Raw genomic sequence first — 12,844 nt, forward strand, 5'->3', positions numbered from 1 at the left:
CAGACAGAGAAAGACAAATACCATATGATATCACTTATATGTGGAATCTAAAATATGACACAAGTGAACTTATTTACAAAACAGAAACAGACTCACAGAAAATAAACTTATGGTTACCAAAGGGGGAAAGGTAGTGGTGGAGAGATAAATTAGGAGTTCTGGGATTAGGAGATACAAACAACTATATATAAAATAAATAAACAACAAGGTCCCAGTGTATAGTACAGGGAACTATATTCAATACCTTATAATAACCTATAATGGAAACAAATATGAAAAAGAATTTATATATGTATAACTAAATCACTGTGCTGCCCACCAGAAACTAATATTGTAAACCAACTATACCTCAATAAAAAAAAAAATTTTTTTTCAAAGAATCCAGTGCTCTTTCTTTTTATACCTTACAGGATCTACTTGGCAAATGTCCTTAGATGAATCCCTGACAGTTTGGGTCCTTGGCTCCCCTATCTATGAAACAAGGAGGTTGGGGTTGGTGCTGTCAAGGTGCTCTTCCAGCTTTAAAATATGTGCATAGTTGAATGGGGCAAGTGTCCGTCCATTCCCAGCCTTGTGCCAATAAAAAGACAGCGTGGCTCGGGTCCATGCTGTGTGACCCTGGGCAAGTTGCTTTACCTCTCTGAGCAGTAGTAGGATTGCCTAGAAAATGGCAATTTTAAAAAACCCTCCTTTCAGAAAATCAAGGGGTCTGGCTGAAGTGATCTCTTGGGCTCCCTTGCAGGTCTAAGATCTCTGGGCTGGTAGTTCAAGGTTAATTGACAAGCCTCCCCACCACCAAGACCCCAAGTCTGGGGTCATTGCTGATCGTGACAATGTTGCCTCAGACTCATCCCCGACTCCAAGCTGCAAGAGGCGAAGAGCCCACACTTGGGAGTTAGCCAGATCAGGTTTAAAGGCCCTTCCTGCTTCAGTGGCTGCGGACATCGTCGCTCTCTCCTCCAAGTCTCAGATGTAAAAGGAGGCTGACATTACCACCTTCCTTCTAGGGTTATCATGAGCATACCATGATGTGGACATGGTACCTGGCGCCCAGCAGGTGCTCAGCAAACATTTGTATAGAAAAATCAGATGGGGCCGTATCTGCGAGTACCAACAGCACCCCTGCCCCATGGTGGGGAGAAAGCCAGGCTGAGTATCCAGTTTGCAAATTCTGACCCCAAGCCAAGGGCTGTGTTTCCATGAAACCCACAGAGCTCAAAGATGAGCCTGGATGGTGTCTGGAAGCAGAGGAGGGCTGGGAGCCAGGCCACAGCCAGCTCCTCCTCCCAGACCAGATGCCGCCTGGGGCCAGATGAGGAAGTCGCGGCTCCTGCACCCCTCCCACCCCACCTCTCTGCTCGGCCCTATCTCCCTTCCTGGCATCCCCACATCCTCTGCCAGAGCCTCTGCAAAGCATTTTTCAACTCGATTGAAGTGCCTCGGTTGACACAAGCCATTGCCCCACCTGTGTCAGCACAGGGCGTTAAAACCTAACAAACAGACAGCTCTGGTTGTGTGGCCTCGGGCCCATTCTCCACATCGCCAACCTTCCGTCTCCGCGTCTGGGACATAAAAGTGGTCCCACACACCGTGAAGATGAAGGAAAATGACCCCCGTGAAGCACCAAGCAAAACAGCCAGCTGCTCGTAGCATTTCAAGTGGTGGTCCTTCCCTCTTTGGCCCACTTAACAGATAAGAAAACTGAGATTCAAACAAGGTTCATGATCTTTCCCAAAGTTACCCAGCAGGTAAGCAACGGGTATAATCAGGAGCTCCAGGCTGGACTTCGGGCTTCTCCCCTCCTGGTTTCCCCTGGAATCACTGAGAACTATGTTTCAGGCCCAGCTCCAGCCCTCGCAGGCTGTGTGACCTTGCACAACTTGCTTCACCTCTCTGATCCTCGGGCATCTCATCCATAGCATCTTTCTCTGGGGGTTGTGAGGATTCAGTAAAGCGTGGCTGGTGAAGGGCTTGGCATATGCCTGTGATCACAATTACCAGTACTATTAATATGAATAATTATTAATATGAAAGGGGGGGGGGATTTATCTCACAGTGGTGAAACTGGAAAATGTGTTCGCACTCTCTTGGTGGGGTCCATCATTTTAGGGTCCAAGGAGAACTCAGCAGGGCATGAGCCTCCTCTGGAACCCCAGAAGTCAGGGAAGCTTGGGTAAACTGGGGACACCAGGAGGCTGCAACACCGGGTCACAGACCCCTTCCCAGCCTTCTCCCGTGTCCCATCTGCTTGTCCCCTGAGTAGCACCGAGGCCCCAGCACATCTGGCCAGGAGCAGCTCCACCTGGGCCCCTCGCGGGCTGTCCACGGCCCCGTTCACTCCAGGCCACCTTGTTTCCGAGACTCCCTGCCTCTGGCGTGGAACATTGTCCTCCAGGGCCTTGTCACAGGAGGAAGTGTGCACAGCGTGGGCCCGGGGTTCCAGGAGTGTGGTTTGGCACCTCTGCCTGGGAAAGGTCAGAAGACAGAAGCCCTATTGGAGGGTGAGGGAGGGAAAGGGAGGACGAGGCGGGGCCCCTTCCAGGCAGGCTGACTCAAACCCTCCAGGAGGCTGAGAAACTTCCGGCAAGATGGCCCTGACACTGGGCTAACAGAAATTAATCTCAGGAGGCCCAGGAGTCTTCCCTCCAGCTCTCTGATCCTCCTCTTTCTCTTCCTCCATCCTTCCAGGAAACATTTATTAAAGACCTATTATGGGCCAGTTCCAGAGCCAGATCCAGGGGATACAGCAGGGAACAGAGAGGACACATTCCTTCCCTGGAGGGCTGCCATTCCCCAGAGTGAAGAACGAGAAGCAGACAGATAAACAAATATGTGATAAAGAAGGCAAACACCTCTAAAGTCAGACTGCCTGGGTTTGAATCCCTGCTCTGCCATTCACCAGCTGTGTGATGGTGGGCAAGTCACCACGGCTCTCTGTGCCTCAGTCTCCTTGTCTGACACGACATGGAAGCAAAGGGAAGGTGTCCAGGGAAGTCAGGGGAGGCTTCTTGGAGGAGGTGACGTTTGAACTGAGCCTTGGAAGGTTTGGGAAGCTTTTGCTTAGTTGAGCGCTGGAGGGAGACATCACCTTTGCAGAGGGAACTGGGCAAAGAGGGGTGGCTAATGTGAGGTTAGAGTGTGTGCATAGGGTGAGGGGACACAGAGGAATGACAGGAGACGTGGCTGAGAAAAGAGGGGTTTGGGTTATGAGACCCCCCGGCAAGCCACCAAATTTATCCTATAAGCAATAGGAAGCCATGGTGGTTTTTAAGCAGAGAGATGTCCATTTTTCTAAAAGGACCCCAGCTCTAACCCACATGGCTGATGGGGGGGGGCTGCACTGGAAGAGGGAAGACTGTAGGCTAGAGCCCAGAAAAGGACATGGTGAGCTGAGCGAGAATCCTCCACCAGCTCCAGGTCCCCCCACAAGTGTCTGTCTTTGGAGGCTTCAGAAATCAACGGCCCCATCAGAAAGTGGGGGAGTCTGCTAAGCTCCCCATTTTCTTGAGGCATTTTCCTCAGCCCACACCACACGGGCAGATTTGCCTCAAGAGCCGTTTCCATGGCAACTGCCAAGGCTCCAGGAAAAGTCTTGGATGAGCAGAGGAGTGGGGACCAGATACACGGAGATGAGTCTTCATGGGAGAAGGCGGGTCACACTGGCCAGTTCCAGGGGCTGAGACCCAACCCCTGCCCTCAGAAGCCCTGATGCTGCAGATGAAATCTGGTCACCATGGCAACACTGATTCCCTATTCTTGGGCATCACTGGGGGGTGGGATGAGACAGAGGGAGGCAATGTCAAGGGGTGGCCAGACCAGTAGATTACAAGATACGCTCACCCTAGGATGGGTGTATGAGGTGGGTAAGTCTGAAGACCCCCAAGAGATGAGCATGGATGTAAGGCTCTGGGGTTTGACTTGGGGATTCCAGAAATTCATTTCCCCTACACCCCACAAAAAAATTGAGGCTAGAATTCCATCATTAGAGTTCTACTTTTAACTCTCCCACAACTAACTGCAGTAAAAGTGACAATGGCCTGGGGCCAACAGCCCCGTTCACTGGCTCAGGCTGGTTTGGGGCAAGACTGGAGGGGTTGTGGGTGGGGAAAGAAGAGAGGGAAAAAATGTTCAATATTAAATGATGGGATGAGGGGACATCTCAAGGATGCAACTTGATCCCCCTCCCCATCTTCCACTCCAGCAAACCCGGGGAATGCATTGAGGGCTGAGTTTAGAGACCAAACCGACAGAACCCTCCCATCAGGTCCCTGGTTTGCCGTGTGACTTTAGGCAAGAACTTTCCCTCTCTGGTCAGACCTCCATTTCCACGTCTCTAAAATGAACAGGTTGGACTGAGAGGGGAAGATTTAAGAGTGGAGGAAACAGAAAAGAAAGTTAGGGTGTGGGTGTGCAGCAATCATGGGGTCACAGGGGTATGAGAGAGGAGGTGTGGAAATAAGGCTATTACGTAATCATGAGCTGTTTGTTGAAATAGAATTTGATGGGAAAGTTAGACACTAAGCCCATCAAAGCTCAGGCTCTCACCGAGGTTGGGTGGTGGCGGGGTTGAGAGCCCAGCTCAGGAGCCAGGCTGCCTGGGTTTAATCTCAGCTAGCTGTGGGACTGAGGGAGGACCATTTACCTGCCCTGTGCCTTGGTTTCTCCGTCTGCAAAGTGGAGGAAGTAGTGATAACTCTTAGAGAACTATTCTGGGATTAAATAACTTGACAGACGTCAAGCGCTTAGAATAGATCCTGGCTCTTGTTGTCTCACTACTGATGAAAAAAAAAAGCTAAAAGCATATACGCGGGGGCGTGTGTGCGCATGTGCTGATATTGACGTTCCCAAGCGCGAGTGAGCGAGAGGATGTTAAGGGGAGAAGGAGCACAGATCGGGAGGCTGGGTGGAGACAAGCTAGAGAGAGAGAAAGGGAGGGCCCCTGGGAGTGTGCACTGGTCTCTGTTCCCCAACCAGAGGGAGGTCAGCGACCTGTGCTCAACTGACCCAGGACACGGCTGCAGGGTTCAAGGGAAGCCACCGGCTGGGGTCAGGGAGGGGCCACCAGGGGAATCTTGGAGCCCAGGTCCTTCCAAGACAACCCCCTTCTTTGTGCCCCAGGAGCCCGACACCCCCAGCGTGGCGGTCAAGGCCTCTGGGCATCTTCTCTTGGAGGTTCCTCTGCTGGAGGTGCCCTTTTCTTGTCCCCTCTCTCCTCCCAGCCTCACCACACACAAAAGCAGGCAGAGCAGAAGCAAAGTGGTAACAGAAGAAGACAGAGCAATCCTGCTGAGATGTGCCAGGCGTCCGGCTGGGCACTTGGCCTTCCTTATCTCCCCATATCCTGACAAGCCTCCCCACCCCGAGGAGGGGGTGGTTAGTATCCCCACTTAACAGCTGTTGAAACTGAGGCTCTGAAAGGAACCAGATCAGGATCACCAGCCCGCCCTGGTGGAGCCAGGACTTGAACTGGGATCTGTGGGACTCCAGAGCCCGCATTCCAAGGCACCCCAGCTGCCACCCACATGGCTGTTTAAAATGTTCCTCCATCTTTATCAGCACTTCCAAGCACCCTGGGTGAGCTGGCAGCCCCTTTGACTGCAAGGCTGTGATGCGCATTTAGGCAGCATCCTTGCCTCTCCCTCAGTCTTCCTGGGACCCCAGGTGCAGCCCTGGGGTGGGAGGTACAGAAGCCGAGAGGCTGGGAGTAATGACATTAACACTCACTGCTCAGGCGCCAGCTGCATGCATACCCAGTGCTGCTCCTCAGAATCAAACTTCAAGGTGGGTATTTTCATTCCCATTCTGCAGATGTGGAAACTGAGGCACAGGAAAGCAAAGCCACTAGCCCAAAATCCCCCAGCTAGGAAGGGGCAGGTGTACGCTTTGAACCTGGGCTGTTCTGACACTGGGGCTCACGTCTTCAGTCACTGTGACTGCCTTCAGTGTTCTGTGACTTGCCCACTGGGGAGCCCACTGAGTGCAGGCCCTTAGTTCTTGCACCCGCTGACCACCCCCCGCCCTTCCGCCCGTGCACAGGGCTGGCAGGGGAGCAGTGTCTCGAATATCCACAGTGCCACCTCAAAGAGCCAGCAGTGACCCAACTCACCTACCTCTGATCAGTGCAGTCACCGCACGCCAGGATCCAGGGCAGGCGGGGGGCTGCAGGGGCCCATCCAGCTGGGAGCACCCCTGAGAGGTCCTGGAACCCTGAGCCGCCCCAGCCCCAGCCGGCCCAGGCAGCCAGCCCCAGGCACAAGGCCCCTGGGGCACCCAGGCAGGCTCTGGCCCCTTGGAATTGCCTGGCTCCAGTCCAGGCAGCTGACGGAAGGGCTGGCGTTGCTGCCAGCAACCAGGACGGCAGAGTATGAGATCCCACCCTGTTCCCAGGCTCGGAGGGGTTGGGGGGAGGGACAGGCTGCCCTCCCCCTCGACTACTTCACTGCGCTGTCACCTTTCCCTGCAGAGAAGCTCAGCCTTGCCCCAGGAAGGGTCTCACTGGGAAGACTGCCCCCCACCCTCAACAGGAAAAACAGACGGTTGAAGCCCAGAGGAAATTTCAGAATCCTAAAAGCCATCGCTGGAGACGCTACAGGATGGAGGGGTCTGCCAGCCCAGTGCCACAGAAAAAGGAAAGTGGCCCGGAGCAGAAGAGCTCAAGCCTCATGCAGCTGCAGCAAAGCCAGGTACCAAGGCCAGCCTGGCTCGTGAGATTTTGGGTCACAGACTCAGTCTCTTCGTCCGCAAAGTGGGCCAGTGTTAAACTTACATGCGATCACAAATGCAGAGAATATAGGTTAGCCAGTCATCCCAGTTTGGGGATGTCCTGAAAGGCGGGACTTTTGGTGCTAAAACCAGAATGTTCTGGGCAAATCGTGATGGGTAAGTGGCCCTACCTGTCTAAAAATCCCGGCTCCCCCAAAGGCACCCCGTGGCTGTGATGCTCAAAGATGCCTACTTCTGGAGTCAGATAATACTGAGTTTGTATTCTAGCTCTGCTATCACACAAAAAAACAAACAAACAAACAAAATAAAAACTTTGGTTTTAAATTTTCATTCCATTAAATTCAACAAATCTGTGCCAGGCACTGTGTTAGGTGTGGGGGTGCTATAGAGAGAGGAGTGGGCAAAAACCGGTGCCTGCAGGGATTACTTTGTAGTGGGAAGAGAAAGACACAAGACATCACATCACATAGGTAGCCCTCCAGTGGCTTTGCCTTTCTGAGACTCAGTTTCACCTTGAAATTGAGGGGACCCTCCACGTAGGACCTCCCCTCTGGCATCCCCTGAGCCCTCGAATCATTGCTCAAAAATAAAAGCTTCAGAAATAAACTCTCCCTGGGTTCTGCTATTGTCCAGAGAAAGATTGCCTCTCCCTTTCTTCCCCTACCCCCAGAGCCGAACTTCTAGAAAAAAACATCAAGTCATTAGAAAGCTCTTCCTTTTTTCAAACTGAACTCCAGCAACCTGCCACATTTCCCTCAAGCCTGGTTTCAGCCCCCCTGGGGTCACACGGGATAAGCCGGCCACCTCCTTCCCCTGGCAGCCGCCACTTCCTCACGTTAACCTTGGCCAGAACTTCCTCTGCATCATTCTTAACCCCTTACCTGCTGGCCCCGACTAGTTGAGACCGCTCTTTCCCTGGGCAGGGAGAGAGGCGCTACACAGGGCGCTTTTTTACCTGCAGGTTTGTCAGATTGTTTGTTTGCTTAGGGATCGGCTTGGTCCAGCAGGGTGGGGAAAAGCTCCAGAGAGGCTCATGTATCCAAAAAAAAAAAAAAACGTAAAAGTGAGAGTGAAAGGAGGAAGGGAAACGTGGGTGGAGACAGAAAACAGAGCCAAGACTGAGGGGAAAAATGCAGACGATAAGTCATGTCCTAAATACTTAACAAGGGTGGGCCACGCAGAGGACTCACAGACTCCTAGTCTAGGGGGAAAAAAAAAAAACAGTGCCGGGAGTCCACGTGCCCCGTGGCTAAAAACAAACCCACTTTGGGAAACAAGAAGACTTTGCAGACCAGGAACATGACTTTCTCCCGAAGCCCGCGTAAAAAGGACACAGTGTGATGCCCTGATCAGCATCCTCAGTGATGTCCTGACCAGTCAGGCCTTGAGGGTCCAGATGTTTCAGGAGAGGCATCCAAACACCGGCGGCCTGAACACCCCTCCCTGTAAGCGGTCAGCTCTGGTCCAGAGGGCCAGTCGGTCGGTAGGACACGCCCCGTGTTCGCTCCGCCCCTCGCCCGCCGCCTGCGCCCCACCCCCTTGCTGTCGCCCCGCCCAGACGTGCCAGGGAAGGAGCCACTATTTGCTTTGGTCTAGACGTCCAGGGTGATGATGCATGGCCAGCTTAACATGAAATTTCTAGAATGTCTGGGAAAGTGGCCTTCAGGGCATTCTTCCTGACGCTGTCGCTCTGAAGTGATGTTTTGATGCTGTTAGCAATGGTCAGTGGGACGTTACTCTCTGCAGCAAATGCGAGAACACAGCCATGCTCTACACCAGCTGGGGACGGACCTGGGGGCCGTGACACTCACTACCCCCAGCTCGCTTGTCTGTTACCATGTCCTATAGAAACAGGATGCTATAGAGGACGCTCTTGACCCCTACATCAAGTGCCCCTACGTCAAGTGACTTTTTTTAGTATAAATACTATATTTATTAAATATCTTCACAGTTTATTGAAATGTATTTACAGAAGCATTCCGGAGTAAGTTATCTTTCGGACATTCCATTCAGGTCATTGCCTCTGGGGTGGGACAAATAATCATAGTTTCGACAGAAAAATGTCACTCATTAGTAAACACAAAGTCAGATGCCATCTTTGCCACACATCACCTGCTTCCAGTTAAAATTTTTACCTGGACACTGTTGATTTTTGGTTGAGAAGTTCAGTTTCGCAAAGAATTAAATCTGTTTTTAAACAAATCACATCTCAGCCACCAGGATGACACGGATGCTGGAGGGAGGAGTGGGTCTGCATGAGCCTCAAACAGGACCCTCTCCGTCTAGGTTTAAGTGGGCTGGAAGAAACTTTCTCCTTGTAACATTAAGGAAGGCGGAGTCAGGTAGAGCTAGGTTTAAAATCCCAAATGTGTCCACGTGATGGTCAAGGAGACAATGGTGATGGAAGTTACGGACATTAGAGCTTATAATAATACTTCATAATGGCATTTACTATTAGCTGAATGGGCATCCATTCGCAATTCTAATTTGGCTATTTTTTATTTCAATTTTTGACTCTATCTAACTGGTGATGTTCAAAACTATCTAAAATTATAAAAAGGTTAAAAAGCAAATCCTAATTCCCACCCTGCCACCATCTGCCCAGTCCCCTCTGCTCCCATCTCCTTGTATTTGTTTACTATGTATCCTTCCAGAGTTTCCTTAAGCAAATACAAATATATATCCTAAGTTCTCTCTTGTTTTGCATAAAAATTGGTATATTACCCACACTATTTTGCAACTTGCCTTTCTTACCCTACAATATACCTTGGAGATGGTTTAATATCAGTCTATAAAAAGTACCCATTCTTTTTCATGGCTGCATGGTATTCCATTACTGGATTTGCCATCATTTAATTAATCAGTTTTCTGCAAATGGGCACTTGGCTTACTTCCAGTCTCTCATTGTTACAATTCATCATCATGTATGTGTTACAATGTTATAATCAATCATTGTGTGTGTGTGTGTGTGTGTGTGTGTGTGTCATTTCCCACTTATTCTTAATAGCAGCTGGGGCTCTCAAACCCTTTCTTTATGATGAGCAAACAACTTTGAAGCCCGCCTCTTTGTACTGGCTGTGCTGTGTTTTAATCCATCAAGAAAATGCTTCAGAGCCACGTAGACTGTCAGTCCCTGCCTTGCCAAGGAATAGATTATGCAGATGTCTGAAACTATCTACAGCGTGAGAGAGACAAATTCATGCAAGCCTCCTCGATAACCCCAAAGGGTAGATCTGGACCCTGTAGATTCCCAGTTAGTCAGTCAGGCTGGAGGAGACAGGCTCCATGGAGAACAGGGTAGCGACCGACCAGCCAGCAGATTTCTGGTGTCAACCCTGATCTCAGAGCCTGGACCCCGAGCCCAAGAGGAGCCATTTTCTGGAGCTGGCTTGGCAGCCCGGAGTAGCCCCCAGCAACCACCAACTTGAAGCTTTTTTCTGCTTCTATTCTGTTTTAAAATAAAGCCATGATCACATTCCTGGGGTGTGGAGAAACCTCTCTCCTCCATGAACTGGCCTGAGCTTTCCCTGCCCCTCTGGAAAGGATCCAAAGTAATTTTCCACCCATTGCTCATGAAGAACAAATTTTGGTGGGCAACGGGGTGCCCACCCCACTCCCAGGCACTCCTCATCTTTCTCTTTGTAGTACTCACATCTTCCCAACTTGGGGTGGGCCCCAAGTAGCTGACAGAGGAGCCTTTGTCTCCCTCTTCCCTGCTTCCTCACCCTCCTGACAAGAACCCTGGCAAAGTCTCCACTGGTGTAGGTTTCTGAGGGCCCCCACGGTTTGTAACCACAAGTGGGGACCCTTGAAACCGCCATAATGCTGAGCCGTGGGAACCATCACCATCAGCCCTCAGGATCCTCCTCACCCCTCACTATGCTCCAGCCTCCCAAGAGCCCTGATTACTATCCCCACCTCACAGTTGAAGAAACTGAAGCTCAGAGGGGTCAAGTAACTCATCCAAGGTCACACAGCTAGAAAATGGAGGAGCCAGGACTTGAACCCAAAGCCATGCTCGACATGTGATAGTGAAGAGAGCAGACCACCCAAGTTCTGCCACTGACTACCTGTGAGACTTCTTTGTTGCTTAAGTTCTCTGTGCCTCAGTTTCCCAATCTGTAAAATGGAACAGTAATAGTACATACTTCACAGGGTTGGTATTAGGATTAAATAAGAGAAGGACTACAAAGCACCTAGAACAAAGCCTGGCCCACGTTCAGTTCTCAGGAAGTTATCTACTACCGTTTCCATTATTAGCATTGTCAAATGTGATTACGATTCTTACAGTTCTATGACACTGTCCTGGTCATACGGGAGTGTGAGTGTACAGAACCTCCTCTCAGAGCTTCCTTCACACTGAGGCATAAATATCTGATGACAGACGACACAGCTCTCACTTATACACTCAGTAAACCTCACAGAGCACATGTTACCTGCCAGGTACCAGGCAAGCAGCTAGGAACCCAAGGATCTAATTCTCAGTCCTAAGAAACCCAAAGCCAGGTTCCTCCTCCCTCTCTCTGCTCCTCCTTGCGTGGCCAGAATCACCGACCCCTTACTCCACTTGGCCTTCCTCTCCCCAGCTCCCACTCTGGAAGGAAATGAGCCGGCAACCCCTCAGGCGATGCCCACATCCATGCTAGCTCTGCCCGCCTTCCTGCTCCCCTCCCCCAAAGCCAGGACGCCCTCCCTGCTGTAAGCATTCACTCATGCATCCATTCTATAACACGAATGGAAGCTGGGCCCCGAAGCTCGAGCACAGTCACACTCAAAGAAACACAGTCCGACAGCCCAAAGCACTTATAAATAATTCAAATCTTCACTGCCATCTCTCAAAGAACCGCAAAGGATATTGCAGAAGGTGGTGGTGTACAGTCCAGATCCCCTTTACCACTGGGGGGGGCACCTGTCCCACAGCTGCGGAGAATGCTAGGTACCCCCAGCTCACAGCTGCCCTCTTCTCCTGAGAATCGCCTGCAGCCAAGCAGGAGCTGCTTCTCCCCGACTGCCATGGGGCACAGTTCAGGCTTCAGAGCTCCCCTTGGGATCAGGCTGAGGCTGGTCTCCACCTGAGACCACCTCCTAGCTAAGCTCCTCCCCCTGGCCAATCCTTGAAGGCAAATTTAATGGCGTGCCCCCAAAACTCACTCATTGGGATAAAAAAATACTTTTTCTTTAAACTTAAAAAAAATTTTTTTTTTGCTTGTGTTTGGTGTTTTTATTTTGGGAGGAAGATAATTAGGTTTGTTTGTTTGTTTGTTTGTTTTAATGGAGGTACTAGGGATTGAACCCAGGACCTCGTGCATGATAAGCATGCGCTCTACCACTGAGCTGTACCCTCCCCCCAAGAATACTTTAATGCACTATTTTTAAATCAAAACTAATGTGTTAGATGCATGACGGGCGAAATATCAACATTTTCCATAAAGTGGAGATCCAACCCTGAACTTGCACGACCCTGCCTCAGTCAGCTCACCCAAATCCCAACCCTGCCTGAGACACACCTCACCTGAACCCCTGCTGCAGAACCCCACCTAAGACGGACATCCAGAAGCCACTCTTGGAACTTTCTTTTACTCATTCCTCTGTGGTGGATCCCCCCCAATGCCCTTCTCTCAACCCCTCCCACACAGCCCCCTCCCCACCAAAACCTCACCCTCCCTCCCATCCAGAGTAGGCTCCTGCCTCCCCTCCGGCTCCTCCTCCCACCACCCTCCACTTACGTCCTTGTCACCCAAGGTCAGCATCTCCACCCTTACCCTCTCATCCCCAGTCCTCTCTCCCCGCCCGCTGCCTGGACTCTGAGTCACGAACAGAACGCTCACAAGGCAACCATTTCAACCTGTTGCCCCCATCCAGCACCCACTTGGTGCCAGGTAGCTCCTCCCCTCTGCCATCCAGCGCCAGTGCTAGCAGCTGGAGCCCTCTCCTCCACGCCCTGGTTCTCTGTCCTTTCTGGGCGCCCCACCTCAGCCGCACCCCTGCCCTCCCTAACCTCCAAGGAGCCCGCCCAAGAGACAGTTTCAGCACAAGTGAACTTCAAACTGTGGGGTATTGTGAACCAGTTACATCTCCCCAACACTTCTGAGACTGCCCCTGCGTTGCCAATTTCTCATGT

At 51.2% G+C, this 12,844-nt stretch overlaps 1 protein-coding gene and 1 non-coding gene across 7 annotated transcripts in view; both read right to left on the minus strand.

The window, feature by feature from the left end:
* CMKLR1 (chemerin chemokine-like receptor 1) overlaps positions 1–12,844 on the minus strand; it is a 43,255-nt gene that overhangs the window by 16,200 nt on the left and 14,211 nt on the right. The window contains exon 1 of one of the 6 annotated variants that reach the window (XM_010999126.3): positions 6,111–6,133. The exons of the other annotated variants lie outside the window; for them this stretch is intronic. The gene's annotated coding sequence lies outside the window, so the exon portion shown is untranslated. Of the gene's footprint in view, positions 1–6,110; positions 6,134–12,844 lie in introns of those variants that run through there. 6 annotated transcript variants of the gene reach the window in all.
* TRNAD-AUC (transfer RNA aspartic acid (anticodon AUC)) lies at positions 11,996–12,068 on the minus strand. Its single transcript has one exon. It is a non-coding gene; the product is annotated as a tRNA-Asp (tRNA).

This window comes from Camelus dromedarius, chromosome 31, assembly GCF_036321535.1.
Source record: "Camelus dromedarius isolate mCamDro1 chromosome 31, mCamDro1.pat, whole genome shotgun sequence".
Taxonomy (NCBI): Eukaryota; Metazoa; Chordata; class Mammalia; order Artiodactyla; family Camelidae; genus Camelus; species Camelus dromedarius.